Raw genomic sequence first — 10,810 nt, 5'->3', positions numbered from 1 at the left:
CTTTCTTCTCTTTTACATCCAAATTACACTTACTTTTAGTTCTTTTATTACGTACACTACACTAACATCAGCATCCTCCCCTCTTAACAGCTGATCACATTCCCTCGTCTATATCGCCCGCCAGCTCCATTAACTACTCTCCCACACGTGTTCTCCACGCCGCCAGGCTCCTGTGGTACATCATCTCGTTCCCTCGTTTTCTTGCCTCCACCTGGACGCCGCGTTATTAAAAGGACCCGCGGGACACCTAAATTTTGCTGCTCAGGTGAAGAATTGCAAAACTAACAGCGTGATAAAATAAAAAAGTGAGGGATAGGGGAGGGAGTTGAGGGGAAGGGGAAAAATACAGCGAGACTGGAAAAAAAGTTAGGGAAAGGGGAGGAGGCGGATGTTGGTCTGGGAAGGGAAAGGGACGAGGGCGGTACCGGAAAGGGGGATAAACGGAGTGGTGAACAGACGTGGGGAGAGGACTTTGAGGAGGGATGTGTAAGGAGGGAAGGTGATGGAGAGTGGGAGCAGGGAGGGGAAGAGTGTGAAGATGGGGAGGAAGGGAAACAAGAGTAGGAAAAGAGAATCGGGAAGATGGGAGTGTAAAGAAGGGGAGGAAGGGGAAGGTGGTGGCAGATGTGGGGGAGTAGGAATGGTAGAAAAGAAGATGGCGATGAAGGAAACATGGAAACATGGAAACATGGACTAGCAGGCAGCAGAAAGCCTGTTGGCTCATTACTAGGCTGCCTGCGTTCAGTGATTTAATCAATCCGTTTGCCACAGGAGTGGCTTGCAGGGAAGGATTAAAGCACTTGTGTACCTACTCTTGGGAACGTTCAGTTCACTCCTGTTGCAGCAAAGTGGCGATCAATGCGTTTCTTGAAGGAGTTGATGGTCTCTGCGCTAACCACTTCTGAAGGAAGGCTGTTCCAGTGGCGAACAACTCTATTCGAGAAATAACTCCTGCCGATGTCGGTATTGCATCGCTTTGCTTGAATTGTTTTTCCGTTGTTTCTTGTTCTCAGGTTAGTTTGTAGCGTGAAGAGTTTGGAGTGATCAACGTTGCTGAGCTTGTTCAGGTACTTAAAGACTTGTATCATGTCTCCCCGCAGTCGTCTCTTTTCCAACGTGAAGAGGTTGAGTCGCTCGAGTCGTTCTTCATAGGGTTTCGTCCTCAGTGATGGTATCATCTTCGTGGCGCGGCGCTGTACTCTCTCAAGTAATTCAATGTCTTTCCTGTAATTAGGAGACCAGAATTGCACGGCGTATTCCAGGTGGGGCCTTACCAGCGAATTATACAAGGATAACATAACTCCCGGCGTCTTGTATTCGAAGTTCCTCGATATGAACCCAAGCATTGTATTGGCTTTCTTACAGGCGGACTTGCAGTGTTTTGTTTGTTTCAAGTCACTGCTGATGGTGACCCCGAGGTCTCTTTCCTCTTGCACAACATGTAGTGGTTCGCCACCCATGTGGTATATGTGGTTGCTGTTTCTGGATCCGATATGCATTACTTTACATTTGGTAGTGTTGAAGGACATCTGCCATTTTTCTGACCACCGAGTGATCTGGTCCAGGTCTCTCTGGATAATTTCGCAGTCTGCCGTCGTGAGGAGATAGTGGTGAGATGATAATAGGTGGAGATGATGGTGGTGGTGGTGGTGGTGGTGATGGAGATGGTGGTGGTGGTGGTGATGGAGATGGTGGTGATGGTGGTGGTAAATGTGGGGGAGTAGGACTGGTAGAAAAGAAGATGGCGATGAAAGGGGAAGAGATAGTGGTGAGAAGATAATAGGTGGAGATGATGGTGGTGGTGGTGGTGATGGTGATGGTGGTGGTAAATGTGGGGGAGTAGGACTGGTAGAAAAGAAGATGACGATGAAGGAGGAAGAGATAGTGGTGAGATGATAATAGGTGGAGATGATGATGGTGGTGGTGGTGGTGGTGGTGGTGATAATGGTGGTGGTGGTGGTTGTGGTGGTGATTGGAACAAATAGCGGTTCTTTATACAATGAAAAATGGAGGGCAAAGATTAGTAAACAGAGAAGGTGAATAAGAGAGAGAGAGAGAGTGTAATGTGTCATACTCGGTACTAACTTTTGCATTACTTTTACGAAAATATATTCTTCCTCCTCCTCCTCCTCCTCCTCCTCCTCCACATTAATATCCATCAACCCTGCCCTCTCCTGACATCCTAATCCTCCCCTGTATCGTATCCTGTCCCTCATTCCTCCTCTTCTATTCCCATTTTCTTCCTCTCTCCCTTCGTGATTCAACAGGGACATAGGCAAAAATTGGTTTACTAACAGGGTGGTGGATGAGTGGAATAGGCTTAGCAGTCATGTGGTGAGTGCCAATACAATTGTCACATTCAAAAATAGATTAGATAAATTCATGGACAGCGATATTAGGTGGGGTTAGATACACAGGAGCTTAGGTTCAAAGGAGTTGTCTCGTACAGGCCTACCGGCCTCTTGCAGACTCCTACGTTCTTATGTTCTTATGTTCTTGTGTGTTCTTCCTTTATGCTGTCACAGTTTTACGCCCTCTCTTAATCTCTCTTTTTAGTTCCAACCTCCCTTTTCATTCCTTTATGTATATTTCTATCTTTTCATGATTTTTTCCTTAAAATTTATTGATTTGTTCCCTCCTTCTCCTCTCCTTTAACTTTTTCTTCATCATCTCTTCTCTCATACCTTTCCTTCATCTTATTACTACCCTTCGTTTCCTTTCCCTTTCCTTCCCTTCCCTTCCCTTCCCTTCCCTTCCCTTCCCTTCCCTCCCCTTCTTTTCCCTCCCCTTCCTTTCCCTTACTTTCCCATCCCTTCCCTTCCCTACCCTTCCCTTCCCTTCCCTTCCCTTCCCTTCCTTCCGTCCTTCTTCTCTTCCTTCCTTCCCTTCCTTCCTTCCTTCTCTTCTCTTCTCTTCTCTTCCTCTTCTCTTCTCTCTTCTCTTCCTTCCCTTCCCTTCCCTTCCCTTTCCTTCTCTCTTCTCTTCTCTTCTCTTCTCTTCCCTCTTCTCTTCTCTTCTCTTCTCTTCTCTTCTCTTCCCTTCCCTTCCCTTCCTTTACTTTCCCATCCCTTCCTTTACTTTCCCATCCCTTCCCTTCCCTTTCCTTCCTTTACTTTCCCATCCCTTCCCTTTCCTTCCCTTTCCTTCCCTTCCCTGCCCTTCCCTTCCTTTCCCTTCCCTTCCCATTCCCTTATCTTCCCTTCACATCCCGTCCGTCAAATACCCAGCCATTCCCTTCTTATCCCCTTCTTATCTCCTCTTCCCTTCTCTACCCTTTATTTTCCTTCCCCTACACTTCCTTTCCTTCCTTCCTTCCTTCCTTCCTTCCAGAGAGAGAGAGAGAGAGAGAGAGAGAGAGAGAGAGAGAGAGAGAGAGAGAGAGAGAGAGAGAGAGAGAGAGAGAGAGAGAGAGAGAGAGAGAGAGAGAGAGAGTACTAAATGTTTAATCACAAATTTTCTAGTTCCGGTGCACGCCTCATTATTATTACTATTATTATTATTATTATTATTATTATTATTATTATTATTATTATTATTATTATTATTATTATTATTATTAATATTAATAATAATAATAATAATAATAATAATAATAATAATAATAATAATAATAATAATAATAATAATAATAATGACGACTTCTACTTATATCATGTTCTCTTACCTGAAATGAAAAAAAATGCATTAGTAATTTGCTTAATGATTGTTTATCAATCTACCTTTCCATCTATCTATCTGTCCCTGTCATGCTACTCTAGAAAGGGATGAATAATGAAAATAATCAGGAAATAAAACCACTTTAGAAAAACAAGACAATGGCGTTCGTGTTTAATAAAGAATAATACGAAATGATAAGTATATTACGAAAAAAATAATAAAAATAAATGGAAAGGTGGAAGAAAAGAAGATGAAGGAATAGAGCAGGAGCCCAGAGGGGTGAGCCTAGCTGAAAAGGTGACCAATCGTTACGTGTACCATCACATTGGCCATGGGTTCTGGACGTCTGCCGGGTGCCCCGTGGTCGGTGTGGTTACTCGAGGGCTGAAATGACACCCAACATATCAGCTAGATCAGCCCAAAGGGTAACCACTCTAAACCACTCTCTGTTTAATCGGCACCATCTCCACATCTTTGGAGTATGGGTGCCAGACATTTTCACTGGTGGCTGGGGTCCGCCAGACACAGTATCGGAGTAAAAAATTGAGCTAGATCAGCTCGTTTAGTAACCCAATGAAAGTTGTTGTAAAATGTTCGGTTCATCCCCCTGTATAAGAAACAACCAATGCCAGACATTTTCATTGGTGGGTTACCCTCCTCCCATACTGAGCTAGATCCGCTCACTTAGTAACCCAGTGAAACTTGCTGCAAAATGTTCAGTACATCCCCCTGTATAAAACACAACCCGTGCCAGAAATTTTCGTTGATTGGTTACCCCCGGCAGAAGCCCCTAAAGGGCGGACCCCTCCACCCATACTGAGCTAGATTTGCTCACTTAGTAACCCAGTGAAACTTGATGTAAAATGTTCAGTATATCCTCTTGAATGAAAAAAAACAAAAAAAAAAAAGTTCTAAAAATTTTCGTTGGTGGGTTACCCCCGCCAGAAGTACCCAAAGGGCGGACCCCCCCACCCATACTGAGCTAGATCATCTCACTTAGTAACCCAGTGAAACTTGCTGTAAAATGTTCAGTACATCCTCTTGAATAAATAAAAAAAATAAAAAAATAATCAGTTCTAGAATTTTTTGTTGGTGGGTTACCCCTGCCAGAAGCCCCCAAAGGGGTGACCTCCACCCATACTGGGCTAGATCAGCTCACTTAGTAGCCCAGTGAAACTTGCTGTAAAATGTTCAGTACATCCTCTTGAATAAAAAAACAACCAATGCTAGAAATTTTCGTTGGTGGGCTACCCCTGCCAGAAGCCCCCAAAGGGTGACCCCCCATATTGGGCTAGATCAGCTCTGTACTCGCGCCAGAGCGAGTTAGTTATAGCACCCATTAGCCAGGATAATAACGCGGCCGACCTGGGTCAGTTAGGGTCACATGGAACGGACGAGACGCAAACATCCTACACTAGTGTCAGCAGGGCTATGGCACCAGGCCTCCCTGTGAGGCCTTGTGTAGGGAAGGATGCTTCAGTGTAGCTACAGCCGCCCCAGGCAAGGCCAGTGTTAAATAACAACACATTCAGCATCGCAGTGGTAACCTTGAGGCCGCATAAGTAAGTGACGCACCCGAGGACCAGTTGTTAGCTTTAGAGGTGGTAGACATTTGACCAGCAAGTATTGATGTTGATGTCGCATCAGAGTTCGTATGTCGTATGTACACTCTGAGCAAGACTGGTGATGTCAATAAAGCAAGATACAAAAAGATTATGCAAATGAACGGAAATATCAATAAGGTAATAATATATCAGTCTTATGAAAAGTAATAAACATTCATTATCATATCTACATATATTGATCTACTTACAATGCATGCACATTACAGGGTTATTTGTAATGACACAAAAAGATTCGTCTGTTAATTATTGTAATGCCCTTATATCCTGCGCAGACATACCCACTGGCAAATGTGAAGAAGATAGATTGTTCCTTGTTGCCACCATCAACCAACCATGTTGCCTTGAAATGCAACATCTTCGAGCCCGTTATGGCACCGTAATATGGTTGCACACATCTTCGGCATGTCCTGCAGGTTTGTCCCCAACTGATTGCGGATGGATTGTGAACTATTGCAACAAAGCTGGTGCGATGGACCAGCGATACCAGACAGCCTGTTCAGTGATGAAACTGAAAATGTCAGTGAGGAAAATTTGGTCAATGGTGACGAGTCTGATTTTGATGCAGAGTCCTCAGATGAAGAACCTTGGAGTGAGGACTCGTGTGATTTAGACGATAGAGATGACTAATCATGCTTTGTGTATTCGTGAAGTGTATATTATCTGTTCAATGATGAAACTGAAAATGAAAACGAAAATCTCTGGCATTGGTTGTTTCTTATAAAGAGGGATGTGTTGAACACTTTACAAGTTTCACTGGGTTACTAAGTGAGCTGATCTAGCTCAATATGGGAAAGTCACCCTTTGGGGGCTTCTGGCGGGGGTAACCCACCAACGAAGATTTCTGGCATTGGTTGTTTTTCATTCAGGGAGATGTACTGGACATTTTACAGCAAGTTTCACTGGGTTACTCAATGAGCTGATCAAGCTCAATATGGGGGGGTCACCTTTTGGGGGCTTCTGGCGGAGGTAACCCACCAATGAAAATTTCTGGCATTGGTTGTTTTTCATTCATCCACTCTTTTTCCTTCCCTCCAGGAGGACACAAGAGGAGGAGGAGGAGGAGGAGGAGGAGTAAAAGGGGGAAGTGAAGAAGAAAAAGAATATGTGTGTTCGAGTTTGTATTACAATAAAAGAAGAAGGGAAATTGAAGAAAGTGATAAAGAGAAAAGAGGATAAAGGAAAAAAAAAAGAATAGGAAGAGAAGGAGGAAGGATAAAGGGAAAAAAAACGATTAAGGAACAGAAGAGATAAAGAAGATGATGAATAAAATTAGGTGCAGAAGGTGTAGATAAAGAAATATGAAACAAAAAAGATAAAAATGATAATAATAATAATAGTAATAATTATACTTTTCTTGGTTGTTGATATTTTAGTATGAGAGAGAGAGAGAGAGAGAGAGAGAGAGAGAGAATTTCTGGTTTCTTCTTTCTTCCTCTCTCTCTCTCTCTCTCTCTCTCTCTCTCTCTCTCTCTCTCTCTCTCTCTCTCTCTCTCTCTCTCTCTCTCGAATGGTATAAATATATATATATATATATATATATATATATATATATATATATAGAGAGAGAGAGAGAGAGAGGTGGGTGGGGAGGGGGAAGGAGAGTGAGTAACAAGAGGGAGTAAAAAAAAAGAAAACACCACTACAGAAAGAAACAGGGATGGGTGGTGGAGGAAGTGTGGGTCATCTTCACTCTCTTCCTCCTTTGCTTTTCCTCTTCCTTCCTCCTCCCCCCTCCCCCCCCACACACACACACTTTCCTTTTGTCTCTTTCCTTAAATAGCTATCCTTTCCCTTTATCCATTTTTTTTTCTTCATCCCTGCTCTTGCCTTTTCATCATTTCCCTCTTTCCTTTTTTCAAATATTTTTCTGTATTAAAGTTTATCTTTTTCTGTTCTCCGTTTTCCTTCTTTTTTTTCCTCTTTTATATTTATTTATCTTCTCCGTTTTAGTATGTGCCTCTTCTTTCCATTTGCCTTCCTCTCTTCCCTTTATCAAAAGAAAAAACTTCTCTTCCTCACTTTCCCTACCCCATCCAACCCTCTATTCCTCCTCCCCTTGCTCCTCCTCCCCTCTTTATTCGTTTTCTACTCTCCCCTTCTCTTCCGTTCCATACTCCCTTCCTTACTATATCCTTCCGCCACTCCCTTCCCTTCCCTTCGCCCCGTCGCCGTGCAGTCTACGGTAGCGACCCGTCACATATCCTTTCTTCGTCCCAGCACCATTCTCTCGCACAAATATCGGCTCATACACCTTCCTATTTTTCCCTTTCCCTTATCCATTTCTTTTTTCCCCTTCCAGTTCCTCTTTATTTTCTCCCACTTCTCCTCCCAATATTTTCCCTATTTTTTTCTAATTTTTTTTCTTTTTATCTAGTTCATTTTCTTCATGTTTTCTTCTGCGTATTCTTAGCTCGATTTCTTTCTGCTCATATTTTCGCCTTCCATTTTTTCTCACGCAGTCTCATTCCGTTTCTCCTTTTTTTCTCCATATGTTTTCTCCACCTGTTTTATCTTCGTATATTTTCCCTTCCTCCCCCCAACACAATCTACGGAAATGATTCATCACTTTTCACTTCCTCTTCCTTCCCTGCCTTCCTTCCCTTCCTCCAAATGCTCTTCTTAATATAACAACTTCCATTCATTCCTTTCTCTCTCTCTTTTCCTCTTCTTACTCTCTAAAAAATAACAGCCTTTCAACGTTCCTTTTCTTCTTTAACATTTTTTCTTCCCCCTCTCTCCTCCGTTTCCTTCTCTAGTATATAAAAGACGCCCATGTCGTCAGTCCTTCTTTTCCTAATTTTCTTTTCTTTTTTCTCCTTTTTCTCAGTTTCTCTTCCCTGCAAAAATAAGTCACGCTCACTCCATCTTTTGATTCTTAATTTTTCTCCTTTTTCTTCATCTTTTTTTACATAATATTTTCTTTCACTGACAAGATGTTCCTTTTTTTCGGCTATATTTTTCTTTTAATTTCTCCTCTTTTTTTCCTTCATGTCCCTCTATCTTTCTCCGACAAGCATAATGAAATACCCATTCAATCCTATTTGTCTTTCATTCCTTCCTTTTTTTCCTCTCTCTTCTTTTTCCTCATTTTCTTCTTCCCTCAAATACAACATGACAAACGACTCACTCATTCAATCTAACATTTATTTTTTCCATTTTTCTTCCCCTTTTCATCTATCACTTTACAGGCTTTTATTCTCACTCCCACTCCCACTCTCCCACACATTTCCTCGCCCCTTTCTTATCTTCTTCTTCACGCCACACCTTATCTCCTCAATATCTCCCTCCATCTACGATATCCTCCATGGTCCTCTTCTTGTCAATCTCGCCACCTCCTCCTCCTCCTCCTCCTCCTCCTCCTCCTCCTCCTCCTCCCCCCTTATCAGAGAGAGACGACGTAGGCAAAGCCACGTTGATCTAGGTCTTGAAGGAGGAACAGGAGGAGGAGGAGGAGAATGAGGAAAAGAGAATCAGCTCATCCACGAGGAAAATATGTGTAACTGTGCGGAAAAGTAGGAAGGGAAGAGAAGGACGGAGATAAGAGGAGATGGGAAGAACGAGGGAGGATAAAAAAAAATATAATGAAGGAAAGGAAAAGGAAATAATGTGTAAAAAGAGGAGTGAGAAAACTATAAACAAAGAAGAAAATATTATAAGCAGGAAGACAGGGAAGGAGGGAAGCATACATGAAGGAAATACGAAGGAACGAAAAGAAAAGAGGTAGTTAAGGGTTGTGGTGATGATGGCGGTAGTGACTGTGGTGGCGATGGTAGTTGCGTTGAAGATATTGATAGTGGTGGTGATGGTTGTGAGTGGTGATGATGGTGGTCGTGGTGGTGGTGGTGATGGTGGTGGTGTTTATAGGAGTGGTGGTGGCGGTGGTGGTGGTGGTGTTAATAGGAGTGGTGGTGGCTTCGGTGATGGTGTGGTGTGTTTTTCCTGCACAATTCGTTTGACATTTGTTTTCTTTGTTTTGGTTCGGAATTTTACAGGTGTTTGCTTCCTCCTGTCGTGTTGTTGTTGTTCTTCTTTTCTTTGTTGTCTTGTTGTTGTGGATCTTTTCTCCTCGTTTCTTTTCTTTTCCTCTCAGTTATTGATGTGGATTTTTTGCGTGTGTGTTTTGTCGTGTGTGTTTGTTTTCCTCATTAAATCGTTCACAGGTCTGGTTGGCTTGTTAATGCAGTGTTGATTTTGTTATTTCAGTTTTTGTCGCCATTCATTTCGTTCTTTGTATTTTCGCTATTGATTTTTTTTGTCGCTACTGAAAGTTATTTTCATTTTGTCGCTATTATTGATTTTGTTATTGTCGTTACTGTTTTCATCCTCGTTGTTGGTGGTGGTATTGTAGCGCAGGAGTTTCAAGGGGCGCTGGGGTGTGTGCAGAGAAGGCAGCACTCCACTGTTTGGTCCGGTTCGATCTCCTTCTTTGTTGCTGGTCGCGAGCTCCAGTTGTATCTTATATTGATTTATCATATATTGATGTATTTTTCAAGGTCACAATTGCAAAGTTTATTTTGGGATCATACCTCGAAATCCATTCTCCAAAGATACCTACACACAAATCAATACTTACATGAATATTGACCTAACTGGAATCGCTATCTTCTTCATCCTTCCTCTTATCCTCTTTCTTCTACATATCCTGCCTCTTTTCTTCCAGTCCACTCCGTTCTTCTCCATCTTTCTTAACTTCCTTTCTTCTCATTTTATCCCCTCTTGCTCTACCTCCTCCACCTCCTCATAGGCCTCACGTCTCTTATATATCCCCCACCTCCATTCTTTTATTCATTTCTTCCTTTTCTTCCCCTCTCCTCCATCCCTCTTTCAATACGCCCACACGCACGTCTGTTTGTTCCTCCTCCTCCTCCTCAACGGGTTCAACGGAAAGTAACAAAAAATGAGTCCTAGGTTGATAAATTTATCTTATGAACAAAGTCTTAAAGAAGTAAATTTATTTAGCTTATCAAAACGAAGAATGCGAGGCGATCTAATAGAAGTGTTTAAAATATTTAAAGGATCCAGTGATATTAATGCGGAAGATTACTTTACAATTGATCAATCAAATAGAGCAAGAAGAAATCACAATTTCAAGATAAGTGGTAGAAGATTCTTATCTCACGAAGCCAAACACTTCTTCAATCGCGTCGTTGATGTTTGGAGTTCTCTACCCTGTGATGTCGTTGATAGTACAAAAGTTACGTCCTTCAACAATATATTAGACAAGTATTTTGAATCCAACCAGCAACTAAGAGTATACTCATTGTCGGAATAACGTTAAGTTCTTTCGAATACTGGTGTCTTTGACCGTTTTTATCGCCCGGTTAGTGGTAGCAGTAATGGTAGTTCTTTCATCTTTCCTATATAGGAAAGATGAAAGAACTACCATTACTGCTACCACTACTACTACTACTACTACTACTACTAATAATAATAATAATAATAATAATAATAATAGCAATAATAATAATAATAATAATAATAATAATAATAATAATAATAATAATAATAATAATACGACTTTTCATCTT

This window comes from Eriocheir sinensis, chromosome 32 (genome assembly GCF_024679095.1).
Source record: "Eriocheir sinensis breed Jianghai 21 chromosome 32, ASM2467909v1, whole genome shotgun sequence".
Taxonomy (NCBI): Eukaryota; Metazoa; Arthropoda; class Malacostraca; order Decapoda; family Varunidae; genus Eriocheir; species Eriocheir sinensis.
This window is presented reverse-complemented; position numbering follows the sequence as displayed.